This window comes from Rhynchophorus ferrugineus, unplaced genomic scaffold (genome assembly GCF_030347505.1).
Source record: "Rhynchophorus ferrugineus isolate W39M unplaced genomic scaffold, kcgeb_rfMv2 rfM10, whole genome shotgun sequence".
NCBI classification, from domain to species: Eukaryota; Metazoa; Arthropoda; class Insecta; order Coleoptera; family Curculionidae; genus Rhynchophorus; species Rhynchophorus ferrugineus.
Genome location: NW_027472589.1, coordinates 23,902,974 through 23,918,884, shown reverse-complemented (window position 1 = coordinate 23,918,884; position 15,911 = coordinate 23,902,974). Strand labels below are relative to the sequence as shown.

The following is a 15,911-nucleotide window of genomic DNA, read 5'->3' as shown; positions in this document are numbered from 1 at the left end:
CGATTCAAAATAATTCTTGCCTCTATGGTTTTAAGTGTAGTCTACTTATTGATAATTAATAGTAATATTAGAGATTCTACATCATATCGATTCAAAATAATTCTTGCCTCTATGGTTTTAAGTGTAGTCTACTTATTGATAATTAATAGTAATATTAGAGATTCTATATCATATCGATTCAAAATAATTCTTGCCTCTATGGTTTTAAGTGTAATATCCTTATTGATAATTAATAGTAATATTAGAGATTCTATATCATATCGATTCAAAATAATTCTTGCCTCTATGGTTTTAAGTGTAATATCCTTATTGATAATTAATAGTAATATTAGAGATTCTATATCATATCGATTCAAAATAATTCTTGCCTCTATGGTTTTAAGTGTAATATCCTTATTGATAATTAATAGTAATATTAGAGATTCTGTATCATATAGATTCAAAATAATTCTTGCCTCTATGGTTTTAAGTGTAATATCCTTATTGTTAATTAATAGTAATATTAGAGACTCTATATCATATCGATTCAAAATAATTCTTGCCTCTATGGTTTTAAGTGTAATCTACTTATTGATAATTAATAGTAATATTAGAGATTCTATATCATATCGATTCAAGATCATTCTTGCCTCTATGGTTTTAAGTGTAATATCCTTATTGTTAATTAATAGTAATATTAGAGACTCTATATCATATCGATTTAAAATAATTCTTGCCTCTATGGTTTTAAGTGTAATCTACTTATTGATAATTAATAGTAATATTAGAGATTCTATATCATATCGATTCAAAATAATTCTTGCCTCTATGGTTTTAAGTGTAATATCCTTATTGATAATTAATAGTAATATTAGAGACTCTATATCATATCGATTTAAAATAATTCTTGCCTCTATGGTTTTAAGTGTAATCTACTTATTGATAATTAATAGTAATATTAGAGATTCTATATCATATCGATTCAAAATAATTCTTGCCTCTATGGTTTTAAGTGTAATCTACTTATTGATAATTAATAGTAATATTACATTATAATTCGTAACAAATATGTATAAACAAGTAAATACCATTTTAATTAAATATCAAACTGATGAATCGACCTATATATCAATGAAAGGAATATATATATTTTTGACGGAAATAATGTAATCTCGTATTAAAAATACTAAACAAATATAAGACAAAAACGGTATAAAAAAGAAACAAAGGGATGTTTTGTTTACGCTTGCCTAAAAATAACATCCTATTATTTACCGAACTCTGCGATATTCCCTCTGAAAATTATATTTGTCTTAAGCAAAAATGTTTATTTTCCTTATCGACGCAGGGCAAACTAATAATTTTGTCAATTTTCCGTCTCGTGTTGCATAAAAACTTGGTAATATGGAAAGTTCGCGAAATAATATTAGAACAATAAGATGTCTTTGTGCTGTTATAGCCGATGGCCAAAAAGGAAGAGCGTCGTCTTGGTCTAGTTTTCGAACTAACATGTTAAATCACGGATATTTAAAAAGTTTCCGAGATTTTAAATTGAAATTGGACCTCGTTTAAGTCACGGCAAATAAAATAGAGTTATGTCGTTCTTAAGCACAGTTGTTTGTCGACCGTAACATGAATTATTTAAAAATTGTCATTCTTATATTTGTTATTTTCTTCTTATAATGGGTTGTTGAATGTTGATTTTGTGCTGGATAAGAGATGGCGCTATTACATATGCCGTTGTAACAACTTGTATTTAATATGTACTTGTTTGTGTATAATAATCTTGGAGTTTACAGGGGAACAGGTTAACACTGATTTACGTAACACTAATTTTAAACACTAATTTACGTTGATGATAAGACCTAGTTTTTCTAATCTAGAAATTTGAAAATACCGATTGTTTTTTTACTTTCAAAACCTAACCTTTTAGGAAAATGACCTTAAGAGGATTATTCAAAATTTAAATTATCTTTGGAGATAGAGCTGTTTCAGTGACGCGGTAAATAAACCAGCTCGTATCTCACCTGAAACTTTAAAAACAAAAATGATTAATTAAAACAAGTATTACAACACACACAGTAACACACAGTGACATAGTAACAAGTAAATCATTAAAATCTCACTCTACAGTGTGAATAAAATTTCACTATTCTACTATTTCATTTATTCGCTAATATTAACATATTTTCATTCAACAATGTGATTTTCTCAATCTATTGCAACCTGGTTTGTGTGTATTATGTGGGGTAAAGAGAAGTTTTAAATATTTCGAACAATACTGACAAAACCCGGTCAGTTAAGTCAAGTAAACTAAAATAAACTAATCAAAGAACAAGTTTAACCAAGTGATGCCTACTGTTTTGTCCCGAATGTTCGTATTCGAGCTGGTATCACTTGGTACAAGTTCAAATAAAATATTTTTAACAAAAAATCGAACCGACTTATTGAATAATATAAAATTCGTGTAGTAGATAGGCTAAATAAGGTTTTTGTTTATTTTCATGTTGTTATTGCAATGATCATTACGTACATCTTTTATAAGTCGGTTCAATTTTGTTGTTCAAAATATTTTATTTTTCTCTTTTTCGTGTTTGTCAGAAATAATCAAATTCATAGGGAAATTGACACTCCAGAAATCAAGCACTTCATATCTCAATCATACCACAAACAACAACTCAAGTCAAGTTCTTCTGAAAACGCGCTTGTTCGCAAGCTGGTCGACAGGCTGGGAGCTTAGCACCGCATCACCGCTAAACTCCCGCCCTTTTTCCAAGCTGAAACGACCTCATCCGTTACTGCGATCATAACTTTTGCCTCCATACAACAGTACCCAGTTGTGTGTTAACTCAGATTCGCGAATCAATAGAATCGCCGGGTCCTCGTGCCCAATAACGGCTGTCATCAGTGGATGCCATATCTCCAAATTTAATGTAGTAGCAGTAGCGATCCACAGGGGTCAACTGTGAGGCAGTTTCGGTTTAGTGTATTGGTAAGCCCATAGGCAGTCTCACATAATCCGGTCCAACTCGTCACTACAGGGCAAGTCTCCGCGACCAGGTATGCATCATGTATTCCACCGCCTGGTTTTAGGCCAGAACAAAAAAAGTATATTGAAGAATATAAAATTCGTGTAGTAGATAGGTTAAATAAGGTTTTTGTTTATTTTCATTTTGTTATTGCAATGATTATTATGTACATATTTTATAAGTCGGTTCAGTTTTGTTGTTCAAAATATTTTATTTTTCTCTTTTTCGTGTTAGATATTTACTCTATAAATTACGCAGTTATTTCATTTAGTTTTGTGCTGGATAAGGGTAGGCCAACTTTAGCTGCAGCCCGTAAGAGGGAAATAGGAATAAAGAAACGATGGTTGAAAATGACGAATGCTTCAGGCCTCGGGGTCCGCTATCTAGCCTAAGTGATTTGACAAATGTTCGAACTAAACAACAACAAAAAGTTATTGTACCGCCGGGATTCGAAATCGCGATCTCCCTTTGGGAACTAAACGCTTTAATCATCACACCATAGAAACAATTGCCTACTATAATTCTACGAAATCTTATATGCTTTAGTTAGTGCTTAAGCAAACTGAATAGCTTTTGTACTGAACGACTTCCGATTTTCCGTCACATCAACTCAGCAATAACATTGTACCCAAATATCTGATTATTTTAGATCAAAATATGTGAAAACTTTGTACGTCGCTTTGTGACAATCCTGTCAAATACATTTGCATCTGTATCCTCATTAAATCAGTAAGTTTGCCATCGATAAAATTTTAAGTGTCTTAGCAAATAGGGAGCAATTGGTTTCAATCAAATTTAAATCATTTCAATTTCACGCTATAGTCGCAATTCCCAACTAGCGATTGTGCTATTATTCTTTAGAGTTGTTATTTGCATTTATTAATTTTTTTCCGATTTTCCGTCACATCAACTCAGCAATAACATTGTACCCAAATATCTGATTATTTTAGATAAAAAAATATGTGAAAACTTTGTACGTCCCTTGTACGTCCTAATGTGCTATTATTCTTTAGAGTAGTTATTTTGCATTTATTAATTTTCTTCCGATTTTCTGTCACATCAACTCAGCAATAACATTGTACCCAAATATCTGATTATTTTAGATAAAAAAATATGTGAAAACTTTGTACGTCCCTTGTACGTCCTAATGTGCTATTATTCTTTAGAGTAGTTATTTTGCATTTATTAATTTTCTTCCGATTTTCTGTCACATCAACTCAGCAATAACATTGTACCCAAATATCTGATTATTTTAGATAAAAAAATACGTCCTAATGTGCTATTATTCTTTAGAGTTGTTATTTGCATTTATTAATTTTCTTGTCAGTTCTTATACTAATAGTATTTTCACTTAATGTTGTCTAAAGTTGAAATGCGGAAATGACATCAATGCTTTGTAGCGCTTCGGATTGGTGTTTGACCTATCATATCTCTATTTTTGTCTCTGCTAGAATGTTAGTAATCCCGCATTTCATTTTAGTTCCTTCTATAGTATTTTATCTAAATGTTATAGGCTTAGCGAAAATTTTGCCTCCCCTTTTGAAATTTGACGCAGTTAAAGCTTACATCGAGGAAGAATTTTTATGTATTAGAAATGTTTATGCAATATGCGCTTCAAATAAAGAACTTCCAATAAAACGAAATACGCCCAAATCAAGCAAAAAGGAATAGCCGTCGGACATGCAACACAAAATATATACAAAAATATTTTAGGCTCTGACCGACGCGCTACCAGTCTTTCGGGCAATTTTGTATTACTCTTAATAGAGTTGCACAATCCGCCCAGAGAGGGCAATAAGTATTTGTTATGTTTTTATTATATATACATGGCATGTACAAAATCACTTAACTAAGTGATCTCCTGTAAAAAATATTATTTTGATTAATGAATTAGTCTTATTTTAAAGCTTATTCTAAAGGCTATATATGTCCAATAATCAAAGCACATCAGACGTTTTAGTCTACGCACTTCAATGTCACTTCGCATATTTCAAGATTAGCGAGTACATTGGGATGCACTGACATTCTTTCGAAGTACTTTACACAAACAAGTTGAATTACACTCGTTATTAGTTCTAGAGGAATATCGCGTTGTATCACTTCAATTGAAACATAGTACGGAGCATCAACAACGCCACGCAACACTTTATTTTGGAACCGTTATATGATGGATATATTAGACTTGCTAGCGGTTTCTCATAATTGGATCACATATGACCAAATAGACTTGACTATAGATCTATAAAGTAATATATTGTTACCTAATGATAACTTGGATTTGCGCCCGACAAGCCAATACATTTGGTAGAGTTTAAGTCCAAGTTGTTTCCGTTTGGCGAGTATATGCTTCTTCCAAGTTAGGCGCCAATCCAGGTGCATTCCAAGATATTTAGCATCTTCTGCTTGCGGAAGTTGACAATTATGGATATATAGCGTATAAGGTATATGACTGGATTTTGTTTCGTTGGCATTTATACGCCATCTTTTCAGCCACATTTGGATTTGAATTAGGTGTGTTTATAGGTAAATTGATGTTACGGCTGGATCTTCATGAGACGCTAAGTCTGCCTTGTATTTTTGTTGTAAGTACATCAGCTGTGTACAGAAGATATAGTGCTGTATAGACCCAGTATACTACCTTGCGGAACTCCTGAGTGTATTGCCTGTAATTCCATATGTCCATGGCCTTGTTTTAGTGTAAAATGACGATCTGTGAGATAAGATTTTAGTAGATCACAATCCGGATGATGAATACTCTATCAAAGGCCTGAGATATGGCTAGGAATGCAGCTGAACAGTATCTTTTGACGTTTAAGTATATATTTATTTTGTTAACTAAGTCTATGCATTTGTTCCATTGCTCCATGCTTATTACTAAACCCAAATTGGTGTTCTGGAATGATCTTTCTTTTTTCTATTATACAATTGAGACTCTTTATGTGCAGTCTCTCAAAATCTTTTCAGATTATCGGTAATAATCTTCTGGTGTTTTCGCTGGTTTGAGAATCATTATTAGTCGAGCTACTTTCCATGCTAGGAAAATAATTAGTTCCTAATATAGCATTAAATATGAATATTAGTAATTTAACCCCCTTCTCTGATAGTTCCTAAAATATTTTTCCGGTTATTATATCATATCAAGTTGCTTTTTTACATTTAATCTCTCTAATTATCATTTGTTGAACTTCTTTGACAGTGAATTTTTATGTGGTAGATCCATTTGAAATGGCGAATTTAGGAAGCTAGTAATTTTATTTTCGTCATCTTTAAATAGCTCAGACGGGATTTAAAGACATTTTTTAAATAATCTGAGGAGATGCCGGCCTTTCCTTAATTGCCTCTAGCCCAATTATTTTCATATATTTTAATAGGAGGGTTATGCTGTTGGGACTTTTTGAGTTTTTGTGTTGCCTTCCACAATGAATAATCTGTAGTGTCAGTTGGTGTCAAATTTTCTAGGTTTTCCTGAGTACCTTGTCATTTTGAATCAACTCTTTCAGTTCTTTTATTAAATTTTCTTCAGTTCTTAGCTGTTGTCATTCCTTTCGCAATTTTGTCTTTTCTGCAAGTTTTTCCCGAATTGTACTTGATGCTTGTATGTTTTTTTGGAAAGGTTTCATTCCTAGGATTCGCGAAATATGCTGCTTCCTGAATATTTTTTGTAACATTCATTGTTGCTGTTTCTATATCAATTTCGGTTTGTAATGGTAAGTTTAAAGAGATGATTCTGTCCAATTTTTCTTTAAATAGCGGCCTGTTAGTTCTATTATTACACAGAGAAGGATCTTTGAAGATAATTTTTGAAGAAATTGTTACTATTATTGGTGAATGATCAGAAGACAAATCGAAACAAGATTCTGCCCTAAACTTTTTTGTAGCAACATTTTTTGTGATACAGAAGTATATAGTATCGGGTTTTTTATTCCTAGCTGATGGTCAACATATTTGATCTCCAGTAGATATATGGTTACTATCCTTGATCCCCACATTAGATGTTTGGTATTGTAATCTCCTCCGGCAATAAACCTATTACCTAGCGTACTAAAGAAGGCTCGAAAATGTTCCGATTTGTTACTAATTCCTCATTTGTTAAATGAGTTGTTAGATCTCACGTAGGACATAGGACAATGTAAAAAGCAGTAAATAAATGAAAGCCATAGAAGGCAATGAAAATCAGTTATCTACAAAGGTGAGATCAAAGAGTGTAATAAATAATCAAGAAACGATGTAATTTTATTGAAATATTTTGAACAATACTTATGTACGTAAACATTTATGAACCAAATATTGATAGTAATTGATATTGTTCTGGAGACATAGTATATCATTGTACTAGAGGTTGTGATTAATTTCAGGTTTCTTTAGTAAATGCATTTCCTAATAAAACACTAACCGAATATTACAGACAAAAAATACGTTACTTTGTAATATTAATAATTTTAAAATAGCTTCATAGAACTATAATTCCTCATTTGTTAAATGAGTTGTTAGTTCTCACGTAGGACATAGGACAAAGTAGAAAGCAGTAGATAAATGAAAGCCATAGAAGGCAAATTGAAAATCAGCTATCTACAAAGGTGAGATCAAAGAGTGGAATAAAAATTAAGGAACGATGCAATTTTATTTAAATATTTTGAACAGTACTTATGTACGTAAACATTTATCAACCAAATATTGATAGTAATTGATATTGTTCTGGAGACATAGTATATCATTGTACTAGAGGTTCTGATTAATTTCAGGTTTCTTTAGTAAATGCATTTCCTAATAAAACACTAACCGAATATTACAGACAGAAAATACGTTACTTTGTTTATTAATATAGTACTCAAGAATTAGAATGAATGTTGCAAGGAATATTAATAATTTTAAAATAGCTTCATAGAACTATAGTTCCTCATTTGTTAAATCAGTTGTTAGTTCTCACGTAGGACATAGGACAAAGTAGAAAGCAGTAGATAAATGAAAGCCATAGAAGGCAATGAAAATCAGCTATCTACAAAGGTGAGATCAAAGAGTGTAATAAATAATCAAGGAACGATGCAATTTTATTTAAATATTTTGAACAGTACTTATATACGTAAAAATTTATGAACCAAATATATAGTAATTGATATTGTTCTGAAGACATAGTATATCATTGTACTAGAGGTTCTGATTAATTTCAGGTTTCTTTAGTAAATGTATTTCCTAATAAAACATTAACCGAATATTACAGACAAAAAATACGTTATTTTGTGCATCAAGAATTAGAATGAATGTTGCAAGGAATATTAATAATTTTAAAATAGCTTCATAGAACAATAATTCCTCATTTCTTAAATGAATTGTTAGTTCTCACGTAGGATATAGGACAAAGCAGAAAGCAGTAGGTAGATAAATGAAAGCCATAGAAGGCAAATTGAAAATCAGCTATCTACAAAGGTGAGATCAAAGAGTGCAATAAATAATCAAGGAACGATACAATTTTATTTAAACATTTTGAACAATACTTATGTACGTAAAAATGTATGAACCAAATATTGTCACTGAAGTCTAGGAAAGTAATAGTAAATAAACAGATATCTACTGAAGAATTCATAGAAAACTTTGATATGTTAAAGCATGTCTAATAACCTTATAAGATTTTTAGGCTAATACTAAAATGTAAAATCTTAGTAATTCACTTTTAATTTTAAAATAAACATATTTTTAAAAATCTCTCTATAGCATAATATTATTATACGAGGGTGGTTCAAAAATGATGGAAACGAACGCTGTAGATGGCACGCATCTATATTTTGAAGGTCGTGGCTTGAGTATGTCTCTTACGAACAATGTGGCATAGTTTTCGTCGGAAGCGCATGTTTCACGCGCGTGCTACGACCGTGACCGAACGTCACTTCGTTTTTTGTGTGGGAAGGCGTTAAAAAGATGGAATTTTTCCTGAGCTTGCGAAATCAGTTCGGTAGTGAGTGCCTGAGTAATGCCTGCCATGTTTAAAGGGGCCAAAGCAATCAAGGATGGCCGCGAAACCAGCGTCACACCAGACAACATTCGTCGCGTAGAACAACTTATTTTGAAGGACCGTAGGATGAATGTTCAAAACATTTCGGCTGAACTCGGGATCAGTATTGGTAGTGTACTGGTAGTATCATCCACAGACACCTTCGATATGGCACGACGCGAGGGGTTCCTAAACTGTTAAACTTCGAGCAAATTTTACGCGGTGGAAAGTTTATCGCCGCTTGCTGATGCGATACGGAGGCGGACGGTTTTTTAACGCGAATTTCCACTACAGACGAGACATGGGTACATTATTACACTCCCGAAACCAACATGTCGTCTAAACAGTGGAGGAAGAAAGAGGAAGGGGCACCAGTCAAAGCGAAGACAACAATGTCCGCAGGTAAGGTTCTGTGTACGGTGTTCTGGGACCGGTGGGGAGTGCTGTACATTTCCTGTACACCCAACGTCCCGCTAATGCTGCATACTTCTCTAACCTTCTGAAGACACGAAACGGAGGAGCATTCCAGCCCGAAGTGCGATTCTTCTCCAGGATAACGCGCGTCCCACGCTCGATACAATATCGGAATTAGGGTGGGAGGTACTGGAACACCCCCCTACAGTCCGGATTTATCACCCTGCGACTACCACATGTTTAGACCACTGAAAGAAGCGCTCGGAGATCAAAGATTCACATGGCTATCCGAGCTGCCCAAGGAATTCTTCGATACCGGCATCAAAAAAATTCCAGAAGCATTGACAAAATGCGTAACTAGTGAGGGGAAATACTTATACTTATATATAAAACTGTACATTTTTGTAAATTTTTTCAATAGTAAATAAACGTGTTAAAGTACTTGTCTCGATATTTGAACCACCCTCCTAAATCAATATTTTTGTGATTCTTTAATACAGTCATCTACCTCATTGAATAAAATCGTTAATTAATCACAAGGAACAGCACGAAACAACACCGGCCCACCACAGGCAGATCTCGCCGGCATCAGAAGCGTCCAGAACGAACGAACCGTCGACAGATAATCCGAAATAAATACCCCCAACCCCTAAACGATCTATTAAAAGTGATCATTCTGACGAAACGTTTGTATTCGGACGATCCCGGGACAACACAAGATATTCCCGGGGGGAAGGACGTCGGGAACGGGCGCGGAAATGTTTTAGACGGATCGAGGGATCCGAGCGGGCGGATCCGTCTAATCTCGTTGCGAAAGCCGCTATAAGAGCCCTCGAAGAGAAATATTGCTTTCGGGGGCGTTATCGTCCCAGTCTGCACATTTAATAACAAATTAATGTAGATAATGGGACTCTTCCTTAAGCCGACGGACATAATCGTATCAAATGGACCGAAGAAGAGTGTTTTATTTATATTGTGTACACGGCACTTAAGCAACGCCTTTGCAACTCTCAGTTTTTGCTAGGGACTTATAAAGATTAGTAAATAATAACAAGTTAATTGAAAACTCCTCGGCCTACCATAGTAATACAAATTTTCTCAGCAAAATTAGTTTTTTTTATTCAACATAATTTCCTTCAAGGGAGATACACTGATTGTGACCCTCCAACTTTCCGATACCATTTTAGTAGTACGATTTGTCCTTTGCTTCAAAATAGGCGTCAGTTTCGACGATCACCACTTCATTCGATGAAAATTTCTTCCCATCGAACATTCTTTTGAGAACTGAGAACAGGAAATAGCCGCGGGGGCCAGATCTAGAGAATACGATGGATGAGGAAGCAATTCGAAAGCCCAATTCATGGATTTTTGCCATCGTTTTCACTGACTTATGATACGGTACATTGTCTTGGTGAAGCAGAAATTTCTTTTTATTCAAATGTGGCCTTTTTAGGGCGATTTCGTCCTTCAAACGGTCCAATAACGCTATGTAACCGTCGCCGTTGATGGTTATTCCTTTTTCAAGGTAGTCAATGAAAATTATTCCATGCGCATCCCAAAATACAGACGCAATAACTTTGTCAGCCAGCCGACTTTTGTGTTTTCCCACGCTTTGGAGCGGGTTCATCGTCTGCAGTCCTCTTGGATGACGGTCGATTGGACTTTGTGAATTTCATCCGTTGTCACATATCGACGCAAAAACTCGGGTTTATTACGCTTGATCATCTTCAAATACTGCTCCGAATCATCAACTCGTCGTTGTTTTAGGTCAAAATTAAGCTCACGCGGCACCCACTTTGTAGAGACCTTTCTCATACCCAAATATTAGTGAATGATATGATGTACACGTTCAGTTGATTTATTTAGAGTGTTGCCTGCTATTTCATTCAATTTCAAATTACGGTCATTCGAAACCATTTTGTTAATTTTTTAAATGTTTTCGTCAGTAACAATCTCTTTTGGGCATCCACTGCGTTCACCGTCTTCAGTGCTTATTTCGCCACGTCTAAACATAGCATATGAATCCTTGGTTGATGGTTGACTTTTCTAGGACAGTGTCCTGAAACTCGGCATCAAGGCAAGTTTTTGTTTCAACTGTATTTTTTTTCCTTCAAAAAGCAATATTTTATCAACACGCAAAATTCCTTTTTATCCATTTTCTTCACTATAACAAAAGTTGCTTCACTCAAAATGCTATAATTCACAAACTAATGATCCGACTATCTATCTAAGCTATCAAAGCTATCAAATTTATCAGCATATCTAGCTATCAAATGTATACACGCATCTTTTGAGGGTTTTACGGGTTTTAAAACCCTGCAAAATCTATTGGGGAAACATCACGAGTGATAAAGTTCACAGAATCACCAATGTTATCGAAAAATCACTAGAAGGAAATAAAATTTGTTCTATAATATTTTTAGATGTTGCTCAAGCATCAAAAAAATTCGTTAATTTTATCAAAGTAACTGTGAACTTACTTTATCAAGATGTTTAGTACGCACTTTCAACTGCCGAAATCGTACCTCACAGACAAACATTTTATTGTCAAATAGAGTGACGAATACACTGACCTACACCCAATATATTCGGGTGTTCCGCAGGGCAGTGTTCTTGGCCCATTGGTATGTCTATTGTATACATCTGACCTACCAACGTCAAGAAACACTACTGTTGCAACATATGCTGACGATACAGTGGTTTTGTCATCACACAAGGATCCGGTATCAACCACAAGAAACCTCCAACTTCATCTTAACAAAGTCGAATTGTGGTTGAAAACGTGGTGTATCAAAGCAAATGAGACAAAAACTACCCATATGACATTCACCCTTTGCAGAAGTACATATCCTTCAGAAAAAGTTAATAACCATGAACGTCTGCAAGCAGACAACGTTAAATATCTGGAAACGCATTTCGATCGACGTTTGACATCGGAAAAACATGTAGTGACAAAACGCAAAGAGCTTGGGCTTGAAATAAAACAAATGTATTGGCTGACACGGCGTAAATCTAAATTATCCTTCGATAACAAGGTTTTGTTGTATAAGACAATACTTAGGTTCACTAGGACCTATGGTATTGAACTGTGGGGTACTACTTGCAAATTTAACATAGATATCCTCCAGAGGTTCCAGAAAGTGTTGAGAGTCATCGTCGATGTCCCATATTACGTGTCCAACAAACTGATTCAACGCGATATCCTATTAGAACCCATAACGAGTGTGATTCGAAGTGATGGTGCGAAGTACTCTGAAAGACTATTAGTGCATCCCAATGCACTCGCCATCCTAATAAAATATGCACGATGACAGTGAAATGCGTAGGCTCAAACGCAAATTACCATACGAACTGATTAATAGACACATAGAGTGAGATTTAATAATCTCTAGAACAAGCTAGAGTAGTTTTTAGAATGAGTTAGAATAGACTTTAAAATAAGTTAGAATAAGATCTAGATTATAAGTTGTACAGCAGATGACTTGCTGAAGTGATCTTCTATATGTTAGGATGGTTATATTATATAACGGAAATCATACAATAATACTTATTGCCCACGGGCAGATTGTTGACGTTCTAAGAGATTAATTGAAAAAAGATGTTTAACATGTTGCCTATCGCAATTTGTAAATTGGTTTTAAGATCAGGCATATATTTCCTTCTCATTTTATTCTGGCTAGAAAGAGATACAATGTCATCTGATAAGTTCGAATACATAACCAAATCATCCTACAAAAGTCGTCCGGTCGTCAAACGTCTGCAACATTCTTGAAAACATTAATGCTAATTACAGTTATAAGCCGGCGAGTGTTTTGGAGCTTTGCTTCTTTTGATATATTTTTTGTAATTTTTTGAGATTTTATTAATACAAGTCGCTGCTTATTATTACTCTGACTGAAAATGTCGAAATCATCAGATAGTTGGTGGCAGAAACAGATTGCGTCTCTAGTCAGTTACTTCGAACACGAACGAGTCATGGAGACCCCTCTCACCAGTAAAATGCTTTGGCAAGATAAATATTGATACTGTTAAATACTAGGAGGTTTAATGAAACTTCCACACATTGTTTTTAAAATATATAATTTTTAAAAGTTCATAATAAATTGAAGGAAGACTTATTATTGCAATTTGTGTATTTAAAGGAGACATGGATATTTCAAAACGGGACACTGGATCACTAATGGCAAGATGATGATAATAAAAATAGAGTAAAAAAAACAAAAGTTGATAGAAAAAGATAAACGTTGAAATAGAACAAGGTCTGATTAGGTTTTGTTAGTCGTAACCTTTATTAATAATTCGTTGCAGACAATTAGTTCCTCATGCAGGATATAGGAATGTTTTTATTCTTGGCAAAGAGTTAATGTTATTCCTCTAAGTCCATGGAGAAAAGAACCATAGCAGGTTTTTGCTGTGCTTATAGCTAGTTATTGTTATACTCAATGCACCATACCATAGTACACTGGTGAAAAAGCTCATCAACAAGTACATCAACAAAGTCTGCAATTAAGGAATGGCTTGCAATACATAAATTATGTTATGGAGTGTGGCAAAAAATTATTACAATACAAATACGGATCGAGAAGGATATACAAGCAAGAAGTGTCTAGATATATGGTTTACAATAACACCTGCGGTTTTGATGAATTTGATCAGATACTCTGAAGAAAAATTAGTCGAAATAATGAAATTGTATATTGTAATGATACCAAAATGACTTGACAAGGAAAAACTGCACCGAAGAAAACAAGACTTAAACAATAAAGTTAAATATGCCATATAATGAAAGTTACATTCTTTACTTGTATATATAATTGTCAAATAAGTGGATTAGGCCTCTAGATGATACATAAAAAACGCGCCTGGGACTCTACCTCATAGGTGATTCGGAAAAGAGTTCAATGCAAATATAATAAAATACAATCCTAATCAACAAACTATTGTGACTGTATAATTAATTATAGTTTTAAGTCGTTCGATAATATATACATTAGTTGTACTTAAAATGCTAATAAACTGTATTTGTTAAAATTATGTTTGTTTCGTCATTTTCTGTAAATTAGAACCAAAATGAACTAAAACTCAGAGTTGATAGGACAACATTGCGTCGTTTTGACGCCATAATTTTAGATGACGTTAGTTCGCTGTTTTATCGAACAAGTTATATAAACAATTTCTGTACTCACAGCACATTTATGGAACATAACACTCGAGGATAAAGTGATTTCATTGTATGTAAAAATATTATAACAAAGTATTATTTTTTGCCAAAAGAAATACCAAAAACGGTGGCCAAAAAAAAAGTTTGGCGGACATAACGCTGATTTTGAGTTTCTCTATTCTATTACAATTGTAATGTAATAATTTCTAAAAACTCCTCATTCGAAATAGATAGAAACAAAACTAGCTTTAACTATCTTTTATAAAACAAAGCACAAATATAAACATACTGTAATTAAAAATCTGATCTTAACTATTAATCGTAATATGCCATTAAATAAAAAGTTAAAGTTATTTATTATTATTAAGACATATGATTGATGAAGAAAGTTTTATATACTTTATGAAGCTATATATAGTATATGCTACATTATTATAGTGGTCATTATAAAGAGAAAATATGAAAAGTTATAGCGATATATTGAAAATATGTGATGTGTTTATGTATTAATGGGTTATAAAAGGGATGCCATTCAGTTTGATATATTTTTTCTCTAATGTAGTTTATTTCTTTCTTACTTAGGGTGCTTCTATCTAAGCTATATTTTATCTTTTATTCTACTGATTAGATATTTAACTGAGTTTATAATTTTTACTCGATTTATGTATATATTGTTAAAAATTATTAAGAATATTCTCAAAAACTTCAGTCATTTATAATTTTTAGTAAACACCGTCCATTTGTATAAGTTATTAATACAAAAATGAAGATGGATTCCCATAAATAGAAAAAAAGACGATAACATTATAGTTAACAAAATCAAACTAGCGAGATTCGTCGTAGTTTTTTTCGTAGTCGTTTCCGAGATATGGACTATCGACATCTTACAATATTGGCTATGCTTCTACTTGGGCCAAAATTGTAAAATGGTCTTATGAATTAGCAATTTCGTTCCAATTCACATTCCAAGTAATATTCGGCATGCTAATTACGTTGCCGATTGCCAAATTGCATTATCTCTTATAGTTTCCGAGATATGGACTATCGACATCTTACAATATTGGCTCTGCTTCTACTTGGGCCAAAATTGTAAAATGGTCTTATGAATTAACGATTTCGTTCCAATTCACATTCCAAGTAATATTCGGCATGCTAGTTACGTTGCCGATTGTCAAATTGTATTATCTCTTATAGTTTCCGAGATATGGACTATCGACATCTTACAATATTGGCTCTGCTTCTCCTTGGGCCAAAATTGTAAAATGGTCTTATGAATTAACGATTTCGTTCCAATTCACATTCCAAGTAATATTCGGCATGCTAGTTACGTTGCCGATTGTCA

At 33.5% G+C, this 15,911-nt stretch overlaps 1 long non-coding RNA gene across 1 annotated transcript in view; it reads right to left on the bottom strand.

Moving 5' to 3' along the window:
* The window catches only part of LOC143203536 (uncharacterized), a 105,952-nt gene that overhangs the window by 45,076 nt on the left and 44,965 nt on the right, over positions 1 to 15,911 (bottom strand). The window lies entirely within an intron of this gene.